Raw genomic sequence first — 10,236 nt, 5'->3', positions numbered from 1 at the left:
GGACTCATCCACCGACAGATTGATATGGCTCGTCCACCTTACGGACACGCCGAGGAGTAGGAGTATCACCTCCGAACCTCGTTACATCCATCGAGTTTGAGGTTTGTCTTCTTCCTTTTCGTTTCTACGGTTTCATTTCCGCTGCGCTAACCCTAATTGTAGGAAGAAATGCGAAGAATTTGGGGCGGCTATTCACACCCCCCCTCTCTAGCCGAGATCATCGGTCCTATCAAGTTGCTCTCTCCCTGTGTCCACTAAAGGGAGTCTTGGTCATCTTGCCCAGTAGGCATGAATCACATGTCTCATATGATTCAAAATCAAATGAGTCCAGCAAACTATCTTTATGAAGCTGGGATAAGCGTTTGTCATTTATATGACCTAAGTGACAATGCCAGAGATAGGTTTGGTTCATTTCATTTGATTTGAACCTTTTGGTATTTATGTTATAGATGGGGTTCTCTAAGTCTAGAATATAGAGACCGTTAATCAGAGGTGCACTACAATAGAACATATCATTTAAATAAACTGAACATTTGTTCTTTATTATAAATGAAAAACCTTTCTTGTCCAAACAAGAAACTGAAATTATGTTCTTAGTAAGAGCAGGCACATAACAACATTCATCTAGTTCTAGTACAAGCCCAGAGGGCAGAGATAGATAGTAAGTCCCTACAGCAACAGCAGCAACCCGTGCTCCATTGCCTACTCATAGGTCCACCTCGCCCTTCGTCAATGCCCTACTATTTCTCAATGTCTACACATTAGTACAAATGTCAGAAACACATCCGGTATCTAATACCCATGATGAAGAAATAGAGAGATTAACTTCTATAACATATATACCCGAAATAGAAGTCTCACTTCTCTTCTTCTTAAGATCTTCCAGGTAGACTTTGCAGTTCCTTTTCCAGTGTCCGGTCTGACCGCAGTGGAAGCAGGTAGCATCCTTGGCGACCCCTCCTTTGGGTTTCAGTGCCTTGCCTTTGCCCTTGGCTTGAGACTTTCCCTTACCTTTAGGTTTGCCCTTGCCTTTGTGCCTTTGCACCATCAAAATGGAGTTGGGCTTAACCTTCTTAAGGTTGATCTCACCAGTTCTCAACATACTCAGAAGCTCAGGCAGTGGCTTGTCAATTTCATTCATGTTGTAGTTCATGACGAATTGACTATAGCTCTCTGGCAAGGATTGCAAGACCAAATCAGTGGCCAGCTCTTGGCCAAGGGGAAATCCCAACCTCTGTAGGTTTTCTATGTGCCCAATCATCTTGAGTACATATGGACCTACAGGAGTCCCGTCTTGCATCTTGCACTAAAACAGTGCCTTAGAGATCTCGAATCTCTCGTGCCTAGCTTGTCCTAGATATAGTTGACGAAGATGTTCAACCATATTATAAGCACCCATCAACTCATGTTGCTTCTGAAGCTCAGAGTTCATGGTCGCAAGCATGAGATAGGACACATCTAATGCGTCATCTTGATGCTTCTTATAAGCATCACGGTCAGCTCGCGTGGCAGTGGCAGGAGGTGCCTCGGGAATGGGCTGCTCTAGGACGTACAATTTTCGTTCCTGTGTGAGAGCAATTCTCAGGTTCCTGTACCAGTCCAAGAAGTTAGCTCCATTGAGCTTATCCTTATCAAGGACAGAACGCAGGGAGAAGGTGTTCGTGTTTGACGACATGGAAATCTACAACAAAAAATGTAGAAAATAAATAATCATATTCCACTAATCATTTAATTAGGTCTTTAACTAAATGATGCTCCCACTGAACTATAGAACTTTTGTAGAATCAAGTCATTGATGTGGTCAAACCACACCTACTAGATTCTAACCAACTAGTTATAATTATTGCGAAACAAGATCCACATCATACTACGCCTTGAGTTAGCTTTGGCTAAATCGCCCAAGACTTAGTATGATCGGTAGGTAGCTAATTACCAATTACATCTCTATGCAACTCTTGTTTATAGGATCAAGATTCGCATGTATATTAAAACTTGAGTTAGCTTTGGCTAAATCACCCAAGAGTTAATATAAATGTGATTTTGACCTATCTACCAACCATTGGAAAATGCCTATAGTTAAACCCGATCCAATTGAGTTTAACTAATTTTACTCAATCTAATTGAGTTTGTACTCACTCATGCGTTGATAGGCGGGACCAAGATTGTCCCTCCGCACCCTACCAAGATAATATGAGTTGCTCTGCTTTGGCAGATTCAACAACAACATGTGATCGAGGTAGTGATGGGTATCACGGCATGGTAGGCATTTCGAGTTGACGCGATTTAGATTTAATCTAATCGTTGATGCATCATATATGCGATTTAGATCTAATCTAATCGTTATAACACTAATTAATTACTCTACTCTAGCATGCATCACATACACACACACAAGCAATTAATTAAATTATGATTAGTCATGGCCCTACTACGATCTTCTCAAGCCAATGAGAAGATCGGATGGTCAACCTAGGGTCAACAGCTTCTCCAAGCTCCTCCCCTTGACCGCCATGTGTTGCTCACACCCTCCTCGTAACTCCTCGAGTGGACCTTCCACAGCTCCATTTTGTACATTACAAAGATGAAACTCGAGTTACATTCGAGTCTAAACTATTTTACAATAGGAAATAAAATAGAAAGGCACGACGCGCAGGTCGCGTATCAAATAGACAACACGCACAACCACACAAAAATGGCGCGCAAGCCATATTATAAATTACAACACATGTATCCAATCCAATTGGGGGTTTTGGGCCATGACCATCACAAATACATACATAATTCCAAATTATATATTTTATATAAATTTATGCAATTTTACAACTATTTTTATAATTTTATGTGTTACAATTTTCCGGCGGTCCCGTTTAGCGATTTTCGGACGCGATCGCGGGACAACGCCCCTTGCGGGGTTAGGGGCAGCGCCCCTACTCGTGAAATGAGTCTCACGAGTATCCTACTACGCTCTTACAGCGCCTTAAGCCGCTGCCCCAAAATTATTTGGGCGAAACATTGCCGTTTCGGAAGGTTTTTCTCGGTATACGAAGCCTACAAGTGGCCAAGCACTTGTTGCTTCGCATCTCCAAGAAAAATACTCATAAAAACTATAAAAAATGTAAATTTACAGAAACTTACAAAAATTTAATTTTTCATAAAAATTAAAATAAAAACAAGTACATGTTCGCACGTGGCTCTAATACCACTGTTGAGATTTTCGAGCCGCAAAAATGCTTTTTCTTTGCGGAAACCCCGAAATCCCATGCCACTGGATCCGTGCGAATATTAAAATTTTACATGTACAAGTTTTCTAATCCTAGATCTACTTTAGATCTACATGTTTAGGAGTTTATACCTTTGATGCGAAGCCCTTCGCTTATCCCGGTCGTCCAAGGTTCGCCGGATCTCACGGGTGTCAAGTGAACACCCCTCTATGTGTATCCACACGAACAAAAGGTGGAGAAGAAACCTTAGAGTGTGCTAGCACCCTTGAAGGTTTCAGCCAAGGTGGAGGAGAGGGAGAGAAGAAGAAGCAAGGAGGAAGAAGATGACTTGAATGAGTTTACACAATTGTAACTCATGGAATAAAGTGGTCGGCCACCTTAGAAAGAGGTTATATACCTCCATGGGATATCAAGAGTCACAACTCTTGATCTCCCTCATGAGGTGGCACACACATGTGCTAACCTTGATGATGTGGAACATCATCATTGGCCAACACTATGCCAACTCACAAATGAGGTGGCATTGGCCAAGTCAAACTTGACCTTTCATCTTCCCTTCTTAAGTCAAGCCAAACTTGACCTCTTCTCTCCCATGGTTGATCAAATCTAACCATTGGTTCAAGCCAATTTTAATTTAATGAATCTTATTCATTGAATTAAATTGACTCAATGAATCCAAGTCCAAATTAGACTCATTTAACACATGAACCAAATTTAGTCCAACTCAATTAGTTTAATTTGAATTACTCTTAATTCAATTTGGTTCATCACATGAACCTAATCCTCTAGGTACATCAAATGAACCTAATCTCCATCTAATTGCCCTTTGTGTGTGGCCCTATAGGTTCTTGTAACGTTGGCAATGCTCCTAAACCCATTTACAAGCATAAGTAATGAGCGGTATCTAGCAACACATCATTACTACCCAAGTTACAAGAATGTTGAGATCCAACATCACATTGTGACTACTAATTGTGACTCTTCACAATATATGGCAAGTGTCCTTCTATCCTTGACATCTAGATTGATCAATTTGAGGCATAGACGGTGTCATCCTCTGATCAATCTAAACCTTGAACTCCAAGTAGACTCACTCTAATCAAATTAGCTCAATATCTCATATTGACTCACTTGGGCATGGCCATGCACTTAGTGGTCTCACTCTATCAAGAATAACATTGTCACTCCCGTTATATAGGAGGGATAGATCTCATCTACGTCACTTACATCCCTCCACATAATTTGTTACATACCCAGTAATCGCCTTTATTGTCCACCCAGTTACGGGTGATGTTTGACGAAGCCAAAGTATGCAACTCCTTATGTAGGGAACCATGGTGACTTCAAGTCCAAGGACTAATAGTCATACTAATAGCCACATGAGAAAGTATATTGCACTCATATAATGATCCATGATACTTTCTCATGGCGAGTCATTCAGTATACATTCTCCAATGTATACCTATGTGTCAACTTGATATCTCTATATCCATGACTTGTGAGATCAAGTCATCGAGTTGACCTACATGCTAGTCTCGTCGCATTAACATTGTCCCTGAATGTTAATACTTGACTAGGAATGATTAAAAGTAGTGTTCTCTATATCATCTCACTATCGATTCAACCAATCGATTGATATAGATAAGAACCTTCTACTCAAGGACGTTATTATACTTAGTTATTTGGCACCAATATAAGTAAGTATAATAACCAAAACAAATGTCTTTATATACATAGGAATATGATACAATGATTCCATACAACAATCATCATATGATTGGCTTTAGGGCTCTAACTAACACTAAGCGCCTAGATCATGCTGACATGGTGAGTTCTCATCGAAACTTCATCCCCAAAATTTATCCACCTCCGGGTGTCAAGACCCCCTCCAAGCCCTTGAACCGTTGACGTGGGTCGGCTAGTCGTTACACTCCAACTTAGCTTCTAAATGAACTTTTTTGGTACAGGTACCTGGACCAACTCCGGGCACCCAAACCACCCGGGTGTCTGGCCAGGCACCCTCCGGACGAAGCTGGTCCAGGCTCTCGTACCAACTCTGGGCATCCAAACTCCTTCCGAGAGCCAGGATAATCCTTTTTCACTCTTCTATTTCCTACAAAAAAAAAGTTAGTTTAGGCAACTATAATATGTTTATCCTGCAAAATGAAGTTAGCACATCAAGGTAGTAATATTAATTAGATCCTGTCTTCTCGAGACTAGGATCTAGTCAAGGTCTCAACTTAGGTTTCCCAAATACATCTCAGTTAGATCAACGCCTACTGTTCCCTCAACTAGAAGTACATCCTCATTGGATCTCTCCTTTAATTGCTTACCTCCACTTACTAATTACAGACTTTAGGTCCCTTGACCCACCAATACTTTCTGCCAGATTTTAACCAATCTAAACATCCTTCTGCCTGATCTCAATCGATTTGGACTTAATGCCAGTTATCAACCTAGCTGGGCTTTCTTTTGCCAGATCTCAACTAATCTAGACTTCATCGCAGCTATCAACCTAGTTGGACTTTATCCTAGTGTTCCGATTCACTAGACCCATCAAGTCCTGCACATTTTGTAGAAAGGTTAGACAAACAACACATATAACTTTAACCTATTTATCATGCATCAAAACTTGATTATCAGTGCAACCTGCACGAATAGATTATTCTGTGGGCTAATGAGAAGAAGGATTTTAGGAGAAAATAAGGAGAGAAATTATCATACTCAAGATTTTTTACAAAAAAGTTATTTAATACCTAAGGATAATCCCTCATACAGCTAAATAAACACTTATATAGATAACCATAACTCATAATAGACAAAACTATCAAAAAGATCCTAAGTATTAACAAAATAGAAATTATCAAAAATAGTAAAATCGATGTTTGGGGCCTTCAAAAAGGTATTAAATGTTATTTTTTGGATCCAAAATTTAGGGGTTATGGGTTCCACTAGCACCTCGTTTCAAGACTAATAATACCTTGTTCTAATACCCGAATCAAAATTTATGACCCTTTTGAAGTTTGGGAGGTATTCTTAGTTTGATCCTACATCAGTCATCTTGGATTGAAAAAAAAAACTCATACTCAAATTTTGAATAGTGTTATAAGATAACCCATAAGTTAAATCATCTAGCATCAACTCAATAAGAGTGAAGGGGGTGATATTAGGTGATGTTGCTAATTGATTTTGTTGCAATAAGTGAGATTCATATGTACAAAAGTTCATCAGAAGAAGAAATGAATTACTTTCATAAGAGACTGTGCTATCACAGTTCTTCATCATTCTTCAGTGCACAATATTATCCAACAAGCGAATCCGTTGCTTCACACTAGATTCATCAGTTACAAAAATCTCATCTTGGGCAAATCTTAGGATCACTCTTGTGGCCTTGATGTAAGACACTTTATTGTTGATCCAAACATGTGTGCAAATTGCAAAGGAACTCATTAGTGGTCTAGGTTTATCTTCAAAATTTTTATCCTCTATTCCATTTTGCATGTCCTCGTCAGACAATATATCTTCTAGCTTTAGATATGCAAATTTTTGACAATCTTGTCATGAAATTTATTATCATCCATCTCATGTCTATCATAATCTGTGTCAGGATAAGAGTTTTAATGAACTTCATTCTCCTCCAAATTATTACTATTTTCATCATCCTCATCTAGAAACCTGTATATATTAAGCAGATTAGTAAATTTGACTTTCGGTATTAGAGTGGTTCCTTTCCATCATGGTGCCAATACAATCTTCTTTCTCTTGATGTGGAGAGTATAATTATTCTTCTATCTATCATGGATAACACTATTTTCATACCGCTAAGGTTGCCCCAACAGTATATAATATGCATTCATGGTCACCACATCACACTAAGTATTATCAAAATATTTACTACCAATTGAAAAATACATGAGGCATCACCTGTTTATTGTTATCTCACAATATTTTTTCAATCATGATAGCTTATATGGCTTAGGATGATGATTTATCTTCAACTGTAATTTTTGGACAACCTCCTCGGATACTATATTCTCACAATAGTCGTTGTCGATCATCATCTTGAGGAATTTATCCATGATAGTGCAAGTAGTGTGAAAAATATTGGTTCTCAATCACTCATCCTCTAAATCACCCTTGGGAGTCAGCAAACTCTTGTAAATGACCAATGTCTTATGGGAATTACCGTAAAACATGTCATTAGTGTTGGTGAAAGGTGCATAACATGTAACCTAGGATTTTGATATATGGCTAATATTAAAGTTAGGTTAGCTGTGATCTAACCAGTTGTATCAAGTTTGCAGGTACAAGATACTTGATAGATGTTAAAGTCCTAGTTATGAACCATTCAGTAATCAAGTCCTAGTAGATTTAGGTAAGCTAAATATTGGTTGGGACCAAGCAGACAAATTTCTAGTTAGACGCTAGGTGAATCAAGTCCAAGTATTAAGGCTTGGCGGATAAATTCCTAGCTGTAATTTAGGTGAATCAAGTCTAAGTGAGTAAGGCTTAGCAGAAAAAAAAAATTCTTAGCTGAAGGTTAGGTGAATCAAGTACAAGTGATTAAGGCTTGGCAGACAAAATTCCTAGTTGGAGGCTAAGTGACTCAAGTCTAAGTGTGTGGAATCAACTGAAGACTTATTGCTTGGCAAAAATCCTAACTATGTGCAGCTGGAGGCTGATTGCTTGGCACAAGTCCAAGTGTGTGGAATCAACTGGAAGTTGATTGATTTATAAAACTAAACTAGATGGGTTAATCTAGTCAAGTTAGAGTAACTTTAGATTCTATATCATACTCATTACGTGTAACCACAGCAAGAAAGCATGCTCAATAGTTTTAGGCAATTGGATGGTGTTCGGGGGTGATTAGTTGGTGTTAACCCTCGACGAAGAGATTTTGGAGGGTCTAAGCAACTATATGGGGTACATGAGATCGAAGTATATGGGCGACCGGAGCAACTTTCATGCAGCCTGGAAGATGGAATTATCAGCAACCCAAATGAGTTAGGTCAAGATGAGATTTGACTCCTCTATAGGAGACCAAGAAGGATCTGTTAGGGTCGAAATGTGTTGGGGGAGTGAATAGCTCGTCGTGCACTCGTCGTCTTGTCGTCGCTTGTTTCTTGGTGATGATATGCAGCGAAAAATACAAGAAACACAATTACAACGCTAACACAAGAATTTACTTGGTATTCACCTCAAGAAGAGGTGACTAATGCAAGGATCCACACACGACACGCACTATCCACTAATAAAATACTCCTTCTCGATCGTAAATGGAGGTGGAGAAACCTCTTACAAACTCACACAACAACAAGAAGAAAAGAAGAAGAAAAATACAAGTAAACCTTACAAGATTTTACACAGTAAACCCTAGCTAGCTTCCCCTTCTTGTTTGGAATGCCTCTTGATCTTGGAAATGCAAGAACACCTTGCTCCAAGAAGCTTCAAGATCTAGTGGTGAGATCTGTGGAGAGATCGCTGTGTCTGAGATGAATCGGGTGAAGATCTGTTGAAGAAAATTCTCACAACGGCTTTATCCAGCGCCAACGGTCGGATTCCAATCGATTGGATTGCTCCCAATCGATTGGAGAGGCTTTGGATCGAACAGTCGATCGATCCAGAGCACCTCTGTGCTCTTTGGAAATTGCCTGAATCAATTGCTCGATCGATTTAGGGTTCTCGCGTGATTTCCAGCGCTCCAATCAATTGCCCGATCGATTGGAAGGCTTTCTGTGCTCGCACTGATTCTCCCCAATCGATCCACCGATCGATTGGGAGATGTTTTTGTCGCGGCACCTCACCCAATTAATCAACCGATCGATTGGGCATGAGTCAATCGATCGGTTGATCGATTGATCTAACTTGATTTGCCCTAATCAAGTCTCAAACCCCTAAAACCCAACATCTGGTCAACCATGACCTGTTGGGACATCATGCCTAGCATTCGGTCACCTTTGACCTGCTAGGACTTCCTCACCAACTGTCCGGTCAATCCCTTTGATCTACTTGAACTTTTCTCCTCATGCCAAGTATCTAGTCAACCCTTTGACCTACCTGGACTTCTCAATACTAGGTGTCCGATCAACCTTGGCCCACCTAGATTGTCACGTGCCTGGCTTCACTCACCAGGACTTCACTCACCAGGACTTCCCTTCTGCCTAGCTTCACTCACTAGGACTTCCCATCTTCCTGGCTTTACTCACCAGGACTTTCACCTAACTTCACTCACTAGGGTTTTCATACTGCCTAGCTTCACTCACTAGGTCTTTCACCTGGCTTCACTCACCAGGATTTCCCAACTTCTTGGCTTCACTCAACAGGACTTCTCCTCTGCCTAGCTTCACTCACTAGGTCTTTCACCTGGCTTCACTCACTAGGATTTCCCAACTGCCTGACTTCACTCACCAGGTCTTCTCAATTAAGTATCCAGTCAGTCTTGACCTACTTGACTCTTCTTCACATCTAACTGGTCAACCTTGACCAGAGGAGAATTGTACCAACAATCTCTCCCAAATGAACGATTGTACCTGCAATCTCCATGTATTATCAGTCTCCATGTATTATCAAACATCGAAACCCAAACATCAAGACTCAAGCTTGAGCCATCTCAAGCTTAGTCACTTAGGTCAACCTTGACCTAGGAAATATTGCACCAACAATCTCCCCCTTTTTGATGTTTGACAATACCTTTAAGACTAATCTCATAGCCCCAACTTCCTTCATGCCAAGGCATGAATGAGAGTTTCCTTTATTCTCCCCCTTTCCTAGAGGGCAAACTCCCTTTTTAGGTAATGAAGGCCTAACTTAAACCCTATATTCTACCCCTATTGGCATACATCAAAAAGAACTCTCCCCCTGAAGAGTTACTCACCGTTGTTCACAATTTCACTCGTTGTTCACAACACCATGACGAAAGTCTCATACCCTTCATTATCTTTAACGCTCACCCTTGAGCGTTAACCAATCAAACAATGAAGGTCTTATACCCTTCACTGTATTAACTGCTCACCCT

The sequence above is a fragment of the Zingiber officinale genome, chromosome 1A (assembly GCF_018446385.1).
Source record: "Zingiber officinale cultivar Zhangliang chromosome 1A, Zo_v1.1, whole genome shotgun sequence".
Classification (NCBI taxonomy): domain Eukaryota; kingdom Viridiplantae; phylum Streptophyta; class Magnoliopsida; order Zingiberales; family Zingiberaceae; genus Zingiber; species Zingiber officinale.
Note: the sequence above shows the minus strand (reverse complement) of the source record.